Here is a 14,091-nt window from a genome sequence, read left to right on the forward strand (position 1 = left end):
TACAAGTTTACCTTGTCTAGAGAACTGCTTTAGAAATGGTTACTTTCTGATCATTACAAATTATTAATTGACAAATAAAAGAATATTATATTTTAACACAGATTTAGTGGAGGATTTATACTTAATATCTATAAGTAAAATGATACTAAAGACTTCTACTAAGAATGATTTTTAGAGTGTATCTGTGTGTTTCCTACTTAAAAAACAAAATAACTACCACCAACAACACTAAAAGACAGTTATTGGTTGATTTTTAATATGTAACAAAGCTGTCAGTCCATTTTCCTTTAGACCAGTATTTTTCCCTCATTAAACCAAGTAGCTTGTTTATATCTTTAGAATGCTATCAAGCTAAGGTGCCCTAAATTATTTTAATTTTTATGTATTGTAGGTGACATCAATATTCAAGAAATTCATATCTTGCAAAATGAAAACAATGATGTGAGAAGCAAGTTACACAGTTTTCCATCTGCAGAAACAGTAACCTTCATATGTGGAAGATTCGTTATTGCTTTGTAGGAAGCCAAATTCACCCACATGTATCGAATAAATACAGTGGTTTATACAACTTTTAAGAGCTATGAAACTCTGAGTTTTAAAAATCATACATATTTTTGAACAGAAATCATCCCACTAAGTGAAACAGGTAAGAGCACAATGAGAATGGAGTCATTGCATGTTGGGAGGAAATCAGGAACAGGTTTGGAAGGTATTATTGAACAGTTGAGGACAATCCAGTGAGTAGAATATGGTTGTTCCATTGCTTTGGCTGGCATACAATTTTTCCAGAGTTCCTAAGGTAGCTGTGTTAGAAAGACATTAAGTACTATTGTTGGGTCCATGGTTCCATGTTCATGGACTCAACCATGAATCAAACATATTCAAAAACAAAAGCAATAAAAGATAGTAATTCAACAGTAAAAGACCAGCCTGGACAATATGGCAAAACCACGTCTCTACAAAAAATACCAAAATTAGTTGGGAATGGTGGAGTGTGCCTGTAGTCCCAGCTACTTGGAAGGCTGAGGTCAGAGGATTGCTTGAGCCTGGAAGGTTGAGTCTGCAGTGAACTGTATTCTCTCTACTGCACTCCTAGCCTGGGTGGCAGAGCAAGACCTGTCTCAAAAAAGAGAAAAAAAAAATACAATATAACAATTATTTACATGGCATTTACATTGTATTAGATATCATAAGTAATCTAGAGATGATTTAAAGTATGTGAAAGGATGTACATGGGTTATATGCAATTGCTATGTCATTTTATATCAGACTTGTGTATCTGTGAATTTTTGTATCTGATGGGGTCTTGGAACAAATTCTCCATGGATCATCAATAATGATGGTTCTGTAGACTACAGTTTGACTTTGGTTAGCACATCTATGGTCAGATGTCCTTACTTCCCTTGATGGGGCCACTAAATTTTGTTCAGTTTTCATAAAAATGCTACTGTACTCAACTGCATTATTGATCCTAAATGTTTCTTACTATGGTTGTAAGATGATTGTGTTTCCTGCTTCCACTGATGTCAGGCTTGCCCTGGTGACTTGCTTCAGCCAATAAAATGGAAATGCGAGTGAAACATGCCACTTCCCACCAGCAGCCTAAGAGCACTCATGTGATTTTATTGTAGCCTTTGATTCAAGAATGGTATATCCCTGGTGGAGGTTGCTCTGTAAGCCCAGGCCCAGAAATGACTAAATATGAAGCAGAGCCAAGACCAACCAAACCATGCTGGATATGAAATGTGAATTTAAAACAAATTATTGTTTCATGATGCTGATAATCAATTATTTGTTACTGCAGCACAATCTAGCTTAAGCTGACTGATGCAACAACCTAAATGAAGTTTCTTATTTGGCTCAAATACAGTTCAAGTATTAAAATGAGTCACATCATCTAAAGTCTGGCATTTCCTCTGTCCTTCTCTTTCTCCTTTTTCACTTTTCCTCCTAATTTCTTTTCATCAATAGCTCTGGAGTGATAACCATTGTATTAACATGTTTATAGTCTTTGAGTATATCTAACAGTGAGTTCTTCATACAACCAAAAAAGTCATAAAAACATGATTAGAGATCATCCAATCCATGCTTTATATTGCACACGGTCTGGAAACTGAAGCCTGAAGACACATATTGGCTTGTCCGGGTTCCTGCAGCCAGTGAGTGACAAAGTGAACTATAATAGAAAGCTATTATCAAGGTTCCTGTTTCAGAGCAATTTCCATTAGAGACTTCGGTCTCTTCAAGGAATTTCAGGGTACTACAATGAGCTCTGACACAATATTTTTGTCTTTTAAACATTTGGAAAATGACTCATATATGTATAACAGACAGCAGGAAAACAGGCATGAAGCATTTAGGGAACAAAATTATAACTTCTTAGTCTGTTTCCAAGAACCAAGAGGAGGCACGGGAAAGACAGGAAAGCAAGCAATATTGGCTACCTACCCTTGCTGGGTTAAACAGTAGAGTCTCATCAAAACAAGCTTTGTGGATCCCATGAGCATATGAATCTCCTGAATCCAAGTTATTTCTCTACCACAAAAGGCAAAGCAGCAGCACAAACGCACAAGAAAGGGCTATCCACCAGCTACACTTCACTTGGGAAAAGTAAGCTGCTTCCTTTGACTGTTAAAATACATGGGTTGGCACCTTTTTGTTTTTTCTTCCCAAACCTTCTCCACTCCCTCATTCCTCATAAAATGACATGGAGTTGCCTTTAAATTTTGTGCTTTATCCCAGAGAATCAACACATGAAAATCACCATGACAGGTTTATTAAGAGTCCACGGTCGTGACTCCCAAGCTATGTCAGTAAAGGGCATTGCTCTGGCTCATCCCTTGTCCTGTGGCCTTGCCTTTCAAGGTTCCATCTGGAGGTAAAAATAGAAATTAATGTATTTTGCAGAGGCTGCTCAGTCATCAACCTTCGGATTCTCTTCAAGGACCTTGGCTCATGCTGTCTCCTTCTTCAGTCTACAACTTGTGAGGATGTGTGCTCAAATTTTACAAGCAACAGACTGAGTTTTATTACCCAAATGAAGAATCCATTTGATTGAAGTCCAGTATAAGATGAGATCAGGCAGGCAAAAATATTCCTAACTTAGCAAGAGCTTAAACTCAATAGACTTTAATATTTAGGAATGTTATGAAGTGTGTGCTCTCCCTTCGTAAAGTATTATTTCAGGCATGCAATTTAACATGCCCCAAACTGTTAATAACCCCACCTGCCTAGAGTGATACACACATCCTTCTCATTCTGGCATTCTGGAATATCAACAGTATGGCATGTCTAACTTCTACAAACCCCTACTTTCTCAGGCTACAACCAACATGTCATTATCCATGTCTTCTTCTCCCAGAACCTCGAGATTTGTAGTTTCCATCTTTCAAGAGTTAATAAATTAATTTATTTTTCTTTATACTTCCTTGCATGACACACATATCACTTCAATTTGTCCACTAGATTTGGGAAATGATCTTCTAAACATACCAAACTTGCCCCCTTCCAATATATCCCCAATCCATAGATGCATCTTTTGAAAATGTCACTTCCTTCATGCCAATCTTATGGATGAACCATCAATCTTCCCCTAGACATTAGGGTAGAATCCTAACAGTGGTCTCTAAGACTGACTTCATGTATCTCCTTCCAAATGCACAACTTCATTTTCTTTCTTTCTTTCTTCTAAGTTCCAGTAATATAGAATTTATCTTAGATCTTCAAACAGGGTGTGTTTTCTCCCACCTCAGGGCTTCCATACATTATTTCCTTTGGATGGAATGTTCCTTCCATCAACCTTCCCATATTTGTTCTTCAAGTCTCAATTTCCTCTAGATATCTCTGGCCAAATGCTACTCCCAACAGAAACATGCACTTTTTCACAGCACTTACTACATATATAAGTATTTGTTTAATAGTGTGGAAAAGGAGATATCCATCTTGTTAATGGATGTGTCTTCTGTAGCTAACAGAATGCCTAGAATACAACAGTTACTTAAAATTATATTTGGTGTCTAACTATTCTCTAAAATCGTCACCCTCTTCTTCAGATTTTATTATAATTACACCAGTTTGGGAAACCTTTGCAAAAAAGATGATCTGGCAAGAATGTCAGAGAGAGTCAGGAAATTTGTAGCCATAAGGATATGGAAGAAGAGCATAACAATGTCTAATGAAAGATGTAATTATAATAAGTAACCCTTCAAGAAAGAGGAGAAAATTCAAAAAGGGATGTTGACCAAAAAAGTGGAGGTGAGAGAAGGGATCTAAAGAATGAGAAAATCCCTTTAGCAGACAGAGAAGTGATTTTAGTGGCTCTTGCTTTCTATGGGAAATTTCAGCAATACCCAGAAAATAGCCTACAAAAAAACTCAGTGTTCCAGGCCACTAAATAGAGGTTCCGGGGGTTTATGTCTCTGTTATTTCCCCACATCCCAGACAGGAAAAAACACAGTCAGAGAAGCACAGGCTGCTCTACAGTTCATCAGCCATAAAGTGCCTGACAGCTCTCTCGAGATCGTCATATCAACAAGCAAAGCAACCTAACTTGTCAGATATCATCATTCCTAGCTTGAAACACTGTGCATATGTGGCCCTGCATTGTTACATGAAGTGCTATACAGCTAGACCAGATGATTTAAGTTTCCACCATGTTTTACTAAGATCACTGTGTATTAACTTTGTGATCTCATGTGTTTCATTAGAGGTTATTCCCATATACTGCATTGAAAGATAGAAAATCCTATGATCTAAAATATGCACACAGAAAATATTTAATAGCTGCCAAAATTTATCTTACACTGTAGGATATTCCTTTGTGCGTGAAGAGAAAGCAGACATAAATGGGGATAAACATTTACTAGGTGCATAAAATGTAGCTGGCACTGTGCTAAACATGTTCATATTTACAGGGAAAGCAACAAACACCTCTTATGTCCAAAGCCAATGACATGTGTTTTGTTTCTACTTTTAACAATAGACAGCAACTCAACACTAGATATCCAAAATAATCTTGGAAAAGAAGAGCAAAGTTGGAGGACTCACACTTCCAAATTTTAAAATGTACTACAAAGCAACAGTAACTAAGGCAGTATAGAACTGGCATAAAATTAGACATGTAGATAAATGGCAATTATAAGACATTTATAAGGATTTTAATGTAGACCACAGAGTCCCATTTTGGAAAAAAATGCCGCAAATTTAAGGGGTTCTTGATGGGAGGAATTATAAAGTCACATTGCAAAGGCCCTGAGGAGAGGGTAGAGTGAAGACTTGTGGGCATTTCTTGATCATCAGTATACAATTACTCTACCTTCTGCCACAACTAGTCATATCACTTCCACTTGCAAAATCCTCTCAGCCCCTCCCAAGATCCCCAAAGTCTTATCCAATTGCAGCATGAAGCTTGAAATTGCTCCATAAAGCTTGAAATTTTATATCAGGTCCTGATATGGTTCCTCTTGATGCAGAGATTAAAGGACCAAAAAGACAATTATGTGTCCCACATTCTCCTAACATACAAAGGTAGAAAGGAAGCATGATAACTATAACCAATACTCTCATTTGGAAAAGAATTAATGAAACAGTAGTCACTGACCAACAGCATTCTGAAATCTTACTGAGCAAATATTGCCAAATTTCCTACTCTGTGAGTGGGAAATAGTCCTTAATTAAGTACTGGTTTTGTTTTATAATCTGGACATTTTCAAGTTAATTGTTCTCTGTGGATTTTGATTTTACCTGTGTTTTCTTTCTTAACTTTGCCAGTTGAGACTACAGTTGACCCTTGAACAACATGAGTCTGAACCTCATGGGTCCACTTTTAAGCAGATTTTTTTTTCAATAACTTTAGAAAAGGCTTTGGACATTTGTGATAATTTAAAAAACTCAGATGAACCATGTAGCCTGGAAATAAAAAAAAATAAGAAAAATATGTGTATGTCATGAATGCATAAAATATATGTAGATACTTGTTTATTTTAAAATTTGCTCACCATAAAGTATACACATACCAATTATAAAAAGTTAAAATTGATTGAAACTACTGACACAAACACCAACTGTGCATGGTGCCATTTGCAGTGGACAGAAATGTTAATGAATGTAAAGATCTAGTATTAAATCATAACTATGTTACTAACTGTGGTACATACTGTATGAATGTAATTTTTTTTAGTCACCTCCAGTTGCTATTATGGTGAGCTCACGTGTTGTGAGTATCCACTCAAAACACCTTGTGACATTAATCATCTCCACAGGAGCAAGTTGTCTCTCCAATAAATTGTGTATTGCAGTAAAAAGTGATCTCAAAGTTCTCACAAACTTTTCATTCTGCTTAGTGCAATACCATAAGCACTGATGACCACCATGGGAGTATACAAAGTTATCAGGGGAACCGGTATCCAATATTTCAACATAAGTTCTTTCTATTTTCCCTAAACATCAGCCAATCTGAGAAATAAAGAGAAAGAGTACAGAGAGAGGAATTTTCTGGGGGCAATATCATTTGTCAGTAGGTCTGTGATGCTCTCTGAGCTGCAAAACCAGCAAGTTTTTATTAGGGGTTTTAAAAGGGGCTGGGTGCAGTGGCTCATGCCTGTAATCCCTGGACTTTGGGAGGCCGAGGTGGGAGGATCATGAGGTCGGGGAATCAAAACCATCCTGGCTAACACAGTGAAACACCATCTCTACTAAAAATACAAAAAATTAGCCAGGCGTGGTGGTGGGCACCTGTAGTCCCAGCTACTCAGGAGGCTGAGGCAGGAGAATGGCGTGAACCCGGGAAGCAGAGCTTGCAGCGAGCCAAGATCCCGCCACTGCACTCCAGCCTGGGCGACAGAGCGAGACTCTGTCTCAAAAGAAAAGAAAAATGAAAAGAAAAGGGGGGAGGGAGTGTACGAACAGGGAGTAGGTCACAAAGACCACATGCTTCAAAGGGCAATAAAGATCACAAGGCAAAGGGCAAAGTTAGAATTGCTGATGAGGGTCTATGTCCCACTGTGCATGTATTGTCTTGATAAACATCTTAACAGAAAACAGGGTTCGAGAGCAGAGAACTGGTCTGACCAAAACTTACCAGGCTGGAATTTCCCAATCCTAGTAAACCTGAGGGTACTGCAGAAGACCAGGGCATATTTTAGTCCTTATCTCAACCGCATACGACAGACACTCCCAGACCAGCCATTTATAGACCTCTTCCTAGGAATGCATTCCTTCCCCAGGGTATTCCTTGCAGGGAAAAGAATTCAGCAATCTCTCTCTTACTTGCACATCCATTTATAGGCTCTCTGCAAGAAGAAAAATATGACTCTGTTCTGCCTAAACCCACAGGCATTCAGTGCTTATGGTTATCTTCCCTCGTTCCCTGAAAATAGCTGTTATTCTATTCTTTATCAAGGTGCACTGTTTCAATATTGTTCAAACACACATTTTACAATCAATTTGTACAATAGTGGTCCTGAGGTGATGTACATCCTCAGTTTATGAAGATAACAGGATTAAGAGATTAAAGTAAAGACAGGCATAAGAAATTACAAGAGTAGGGAACTGATAAATGTCCATGAAACCTTCACAATTTATGTTCTTCTGCCATGGTTCCAGCCAGTACCTCTGTTCAGGGTCCCTGACTTTCCTCAAAACAAAGTGCCACTAGTGATGCTGCAAGGGCTCCAAAGAACCAGAGAAAAGTCATGATATTACATGACAAAACTGAATTGCTCAGTGTAAACTGTATATTGAGGTCTGTGGCTGTGGTTACCTGCCATTTCAAGATAAATGAATCCAGGGTAAGGGCTACTATAAAGAAAGAAAAGGAAATTTGTGAAGCCCTCACTGCAAATGTACAAGCAGTCATGAAAATCTTATACTTTTTTCAAAATACTCTTTAATCTTGTATTGAAAATGTAGCTTTTGTGTGGGTGCAGGATTGCATGAGAAAGGCAATCCCTATAAGAATCTAATATGATTTGAGGAAAAATCCATTGTATGACAACTTAAAGCAGGAGGAAGGTGAAGGATCTAAAGCTGGATAATTTAATGCCAGCAAAGGATAGTTTGATGATTTTAGAAAGAGGGCTAGGGCTAGCTTTAAAAATGTTAAGATATCAGGTTTATCTTAGATGACCAGGAGGCAGCAGACAAGTTCCCAGGTGCCACTGAGAGAATCATCGAGGAGAAAGGATATCTGCCTAAACTGGTTTTTAATGTAGACAACAGTGCCTCATTTTTGAAAAAAAAAAAATGCCACAAAGACTATGTATTAGTAAGAAAGAGAAGCAAGCACCAAGATTTAAGACAGAAAGCATAGGCTTACCCAATATTTTTGTGCAAATGCAGTGGGGTTTATGATTAGGACTGCCATAATCTATAAAGCTGCTAACTCTCAAACCTTGAAGGGAAAAGATAAACACCAGCTGCCAGTCTTTTAGTTGCACAGCAAGCAGACCTGAATAAGAAGGGTTTTTTTTGTTTGTTTGTTTTGTTTTGTTTCTGGAGTTGTTCTATCTATATTTTTCCCTAAAGTCAGAATGCACTTTGCAGGTAAGAGACTGCCTTTTAAAGTACTTTTGGTATTGAACAACATCCCTAGCCACCCAGAACTCCATAAATTCAATGCCAAAGATGTTGAAGTGGTCTACTTGCTCTTAAACTCAGTATCTCTAATTCAGGTTCTAGATCAGAGCATTGTAAGGACCTTTATGGCTCACTACACACAGTACTCTATGAAAAGGATTGTCAATTCTATGGAAAAGAAGCCCAATAGAGAGAATGTCATGAAAGTCTGGAAGGATTACATTATTAAAGATGTCATCATTGTTATAGAAAAGGCCATGAAAGCCACCAACCCCCAAAAAATAAATTCCTGCTGGAGAGAAGTATCCAGATGTTGTGCATGACTTCACAAGATTTATAACAGAGCCAACAAGAAAATTATGAAAGAGATTGTGAATATGGCAAAAAGGAAAAAAAAAAAAAAGCGTGAAAGATGAAGGGTTTCCAGATCTGGGTTCTGGAGAAATTAAAGACCTAATAGACATCACAACAGAGGAATAACAGAATATGACTCAATGGAATTGAGTGCTTCCCAACCAGTGCTAGATGATGAAGAAAAGGCATAGAAGAAGCAGTGCCAGAAAGCAAACTGACATTGGACAATTAGATGGAAGAAAGATTTGATTATTCAAGACTGCTAAGACTGCTTTTGACTTCTTTTATGACAAGAATCCTTCTCTGATAATGGCACTGATACTAAAGCAAATGGTGGAAGAAGAATTATTACTGTATAGAAATATTTTTAGAGAAATGAAAAAGCAAAAAGTCAGAAATTACAATATGTTTCCATAAAGTTACACTGAGTGTGCCTGCCTCCCCTGCCTCTTTTTCTACCTCCTCCTCTTCTTCCATCATGTCACCCTGGGACAGCAAAACCACCCCTTTCTACTTCTCCTTAGCCTACTCAACATGAAGACAATAAGGATGAAGACTTTTATGATGACCCACTTCCACTTAATGAATAGTAAATATAGTTTCTACTCCTGATGATTTTCTTAACATTTCCTTTTCTCTAGCTTACGGTATTGTAAGAATAGAGTATATAATGCATATAACATACAAAAATGTGTTAATCAACTATACATGATATTGGTAATGCTTCTGGTCAAGAGTAGGTCATTAGTAATTACATTTGTGGAGAGTCAAATGTATACATAGATCTTTTGACCATGCGGATATTGGCACCTCTAACCCCTACATTGTTCAAGTCAACTTTACTCTCATTTCCTTGCCTCCTTGGCCACTCTAAAGACATCACTAGAAAACAGGGCCTTTGAGGAACTTTCTTAGTTCTTTCTTGGCCAAAAAAAGTTGAAATCCCAGAAGGTTTTTTATTTTTCAAATAGCTTAATTTTTAATCTGGCAACACTTCTTCCTATATAACTCCCTTTAAAACATTTTAGGTTTTCTATGAATCTGATTTCTTTCAACTCTAATTATAAAAACAATACCTATGATTATTTTAGTGATAAACTTCTCTATCTAGACTTAATTCCAACTACTTATCAAGCCCATGTGCATTTCTCTGATGATCAGTGATGCTGAGCTTTTTATTCATATGTTTGTTGGTCATGTACATGTCTTCTTTTAAGAAGTGTCTGTTCATATCCTTTGCCCACTATTTGATGGGGTTGTATTTTTCTTGTAAATATATTTAAGTTCCCTGTAATTTCTGGATATTAGACCTTTGTCAGATAGGTAGATTGCAAAATTTTTCTCCTATTCTGTAGGTTGCCTTTTCACTCTAATGATAGTGTATTTTGCTGTGCAGGCCAGATGACACTTTCAGTAGTCTACCTGAAGTTCTTCTTAACCAATTTCAAAAACAGATTCATTTGCTGTTATATAGCATGTGTCCATTTTACCAGACTTATCATAATTTTCTCACCATTTTTGTTTAGGCTTTCCTAAGACTTTGCTTGCCATTTTGTCATCTTCTTTCTGCCACCTAGTTCCAAAAGTCAACACCATATATTTTAGGTGTTATAGTATCACTTTTCCTCGGTATTAATTTCTGTATAAATTCTTTATTACCACAATGACTCCCCCAAAACTTAGTGGCCTAAAAAGCAAGCATGTATTTAATTTGGAATTCTGCTGTGGGTTGGGCTTGTCAGATAATTCACGCATGTGTCTATGGTCAGCAGGCAGACCAACTATGCATTCTTGTCCAGGACAGCCTCACTTATATGTAGGACTTCGGCTATTTTTAGCTGGGATGATGAGGGAAACAGGGCTATCTTTCTGTAATTTTCAGCGGATTATCCTTAGCTTTAAAGGCATCTACTAACATTGTCTTAAGATTTATACTATCAATCTATTTTCTATTTAGAAAAAGAAAGTTCTTAATTGTTTCTTCACAGAAAATGAATAGCATTTATGTAATCATTTATTTTCATATCATTTTACATTTTATAATTGTTTATTTACATTTCTACTGATCAGACATGGTCCTCACATATTTTCAATTTCAATTTCCAGTCTTAATACTTTTACACCAGTATCATGGTAGCATCATATTGAAATAATCACAGTATGTCTTAATTTATTTTATTATAGCTCTGTCATTACACATAGGCAAAATGAATATAATGTCAATTTCTTTCAGTGAATAAAATATCTGCAAATATTCATTTTATTAATGGTTCACAGAAATTTGCAGAAGAAAAAGATATGGATATATACTGTGAGACAAAAACATTGTTTCCATTGGTACCTTCTTTGTAAGTCATGTAAGCTTGTCAAACTAACTCAGGTCTAACAAATAACTGGTCTTCACTTCTATTGAGAGTGAAAAGAAGTTGATGAGTTATATAGAAAAAAGACATGGTTAGAATATTCAGATAATATGTTGTATTTGACACATAATTTGCAAAATGCACATTTAAGATTCACACAGATCGTTATGTATATATTTATTCATATAGGTGAGTTCTAAGAAGAAATTTCAACACATGCTCTCTCTATGCCTAAGTATATTGGGAAATCAGCAAAAGACTGAAAATAAAGATTTGGGCTTCAAAGGCAAGAAAAACAAGTGAGTAAATATTTTGAAATGCTTTCTTAACAAAGAATTGATATAAGGCACGTTTGAGTATCTCATGCTCTTGTAAATTGCTTCAAAAAAGAAAACCTGTCAAAGATTCAAACTCTATTACATGGTGAAAATAAATGACTTCTCATTGTCCTATATACAGAGGTATGAAAAATAGAAAGCTTTCCTGGGGATTGCTTGTTGTAGTGGTTGTTGTTGACTAATCAGTGCTTAAAATCTTGTCAAAATGACTCTTTATTTAGATTAGTGTAAAAATGGAGAGAATTAATCTCCTATACAGATCAAGTAGTTAAAAGTCTAAGATAAATAGAAAATTAAAGATTTGCCTGCTAATGTGCATGAATTCTAGTCACAAATAAGTCTGTTTTTCTTGGACAGTAGTAAAGTTTAAATTGTGTATTTCTAAGAATGATTTTATCAAATAACATCTCCAATTTACTGAAAATTCTTACTGTGCATCTTCTTTTGCAGTGATGGAGGGGCCAGGATATTTCTAAGACACTTGTACAGTAGTTATTATTCTGATCCTGCCAGGTCTGCTCGGTTGCGACATATTCAAATCCCCTAAAACCAGAAGCAAGTTTTCCTTTGGTATCCAGCCATCACCTTAGCTGTGCCTTTGCTCCATCCTAGTGTTCCTATATAGGTGGTCATATCAAATATCATTCCTGGTTGGCATTAGGATCTTTGGATCTTAACTGCTATCATTGCATTTCAGTTTTGCTCCATTTCTTGTGACTGCTATTTAAAAAATTTTCCCAAATGTAGATACAATTAAGTCTTTCTCAGTAGTTCCTCATTTTTCAAACTCCTTAGAAGAGCAGATAAATTCTTTGAGTACATGAATATCCTTCTATCACCTAATCTGACCTCACACACATGTATCTCCTCACATATATCTTCATTTTATGCAAGTCAACTTGACATTCTCCTTCTAACCTTTATGCTTTAACATTTATTGTTTCCTTTGATGGGAATGTACTCTTTTCCATGATTGTTCTACTGAATTCAATCTTCAAGATTCAAATCAAATATCAACTCTATATTAGTTTCCTATTGTTGCTGAAACAAATTTCTCCAAATTAGTAGCACAAAACAATGGAAATGTATTATTTTACACTTCTGGAGGTCAGAAGTTGAAAATAGGTCTTCCCAAGCTAAAATCAAGATGATGGCAGGCCTGCCTTCCTTCCAGAGACTCCAGGAGAGAATCTGTTTCCTAGAGGCCACATTGTCTTACGGAATGGAGACATTCCTTTATTCATCTTCAAAACCAGCAGTGTGGCATCTTCAAAGGTCTCTCTGTGACTCTGACCTCCTTATTCCACTTATAGGGACCATTGGGATTATATTGGGTACTCCGAAATTATCCAGGGTAATCTTCCCATTTCAAGGGCCTTAATTACATCAGTAAAGTCCCTTTTTCTATGTAGAGTAAGATAGTCATAGGTTTCTAGAATTAGAATATGGGCATTTTGAGAGAGGGCATTATTCTGCTTACTATAAACCCCTCAAGGAAGTTTCCCTTGACTTCTTCTCATACTATTGACTTCACTTCATTTACTTTAATTAGAAAGTTAATGTATTGCATTGGAAAGAGGGACAAAATAAAACTAACTTGTAATTTCTATTAGGGTGACAACTGCTAATGACTTGAGTGTTTTCCACCTCATAGTACTTGCATTTTCATTCTTCATCATCAAATACTCATCTAGTTTTATAATTTGATGCAACTACAACCATATTTCACATATATTGTATATGTAAAATAGGTCATTTGTAAGATCCATTTTAAGGGAAATGATGACAGAGGATCCGATCTGTTGTCATGAATCACAGTGTTTTGTTACTTATTCATGATAAAGTTTAGCAATATTTAAAAGCTTTGGAGGTAGAAGCTATTTGTTGCTAAGGCAAGATTTCAACAGACACAAGAAAATATCCAGGGATTACAGTAATAAAATTGAAGAACTTTTTGGAGTTGTCTTATATCCTAGGGAAATGGGATATCCCCCTTGTCAGAGAATGGGTCCTGGAGCAGCACACTGAACAAGAGTTCAACTGAGAGACAGCAGGGCCAGGGCCTGCCAGCAGTCTTCATTGCTCACAGCCCCATCACCTGTTGCTCTTAACAAAACTAGGTGTGAATCCAGGTTCCAGGGCGGAGTTTATTAAGCACATTGTTTTTGTATCACTTTGGTCTAATAAAAAAAAGGTCTTTGGGGTCTTTTCCCTACCTTACCCTATTTAAATCAACAAAACAAGTATTAGTTATCATATTTTAATCTGAATAGTTATCACAGGGCTATGTTTTCAAAGAGTAGAAGATACGGGCCAGGCGCGGTGGCTCAAGCCTGTAATCCCAGCACTTTGGGAGGCCGAGATGGGTGGATCACGAGGTCAGAAGATCGAGACCATCCTGGCTAACACGGTGAAACCCCGTCTCTACTAAAAAATACAGAAAACTAGCCGGGCGAGGTGGC

General features: G+C 36.7%; 1 long non-coding RNA gene across 1 annotated transcript in view; it reads right to left on the bottom strand.

Annotated features, from left to right (window-relative positions):
- Nucleotides 1-540: 540 nt before the first annotated feature.
- The window catches only part of LOC105504304, a 131,376-nt gene continuing 117,825 nt past the window's right edge, over nt 541-14,091 (bottom strand). The window contains exon 3 of the long non-coding RNA XR_001000592.1: nt 541-1,116. This is a non-coding gene — a long non-coding RNA (uncharacterized LOC105504304). The remainder of the gene's footprint in view (nt 1,117-14,091) is intronic.

This window comes from Colobus angolensis, unplaced genomic scaffold (genome assembly GCF_000951035.1).
Source record: "Colobus angolensis palliatus isolate OR3802 unplaced genomic scaffold, Cang.pa_1.0 Scaffold91, whole genome shotgun sequence".
Lineage (NCBI taxonomy): Eukaryota > Metazoa > Chordata > Mammalia > Primates > Cercopithecidae > Colobus > Colobus angolensis.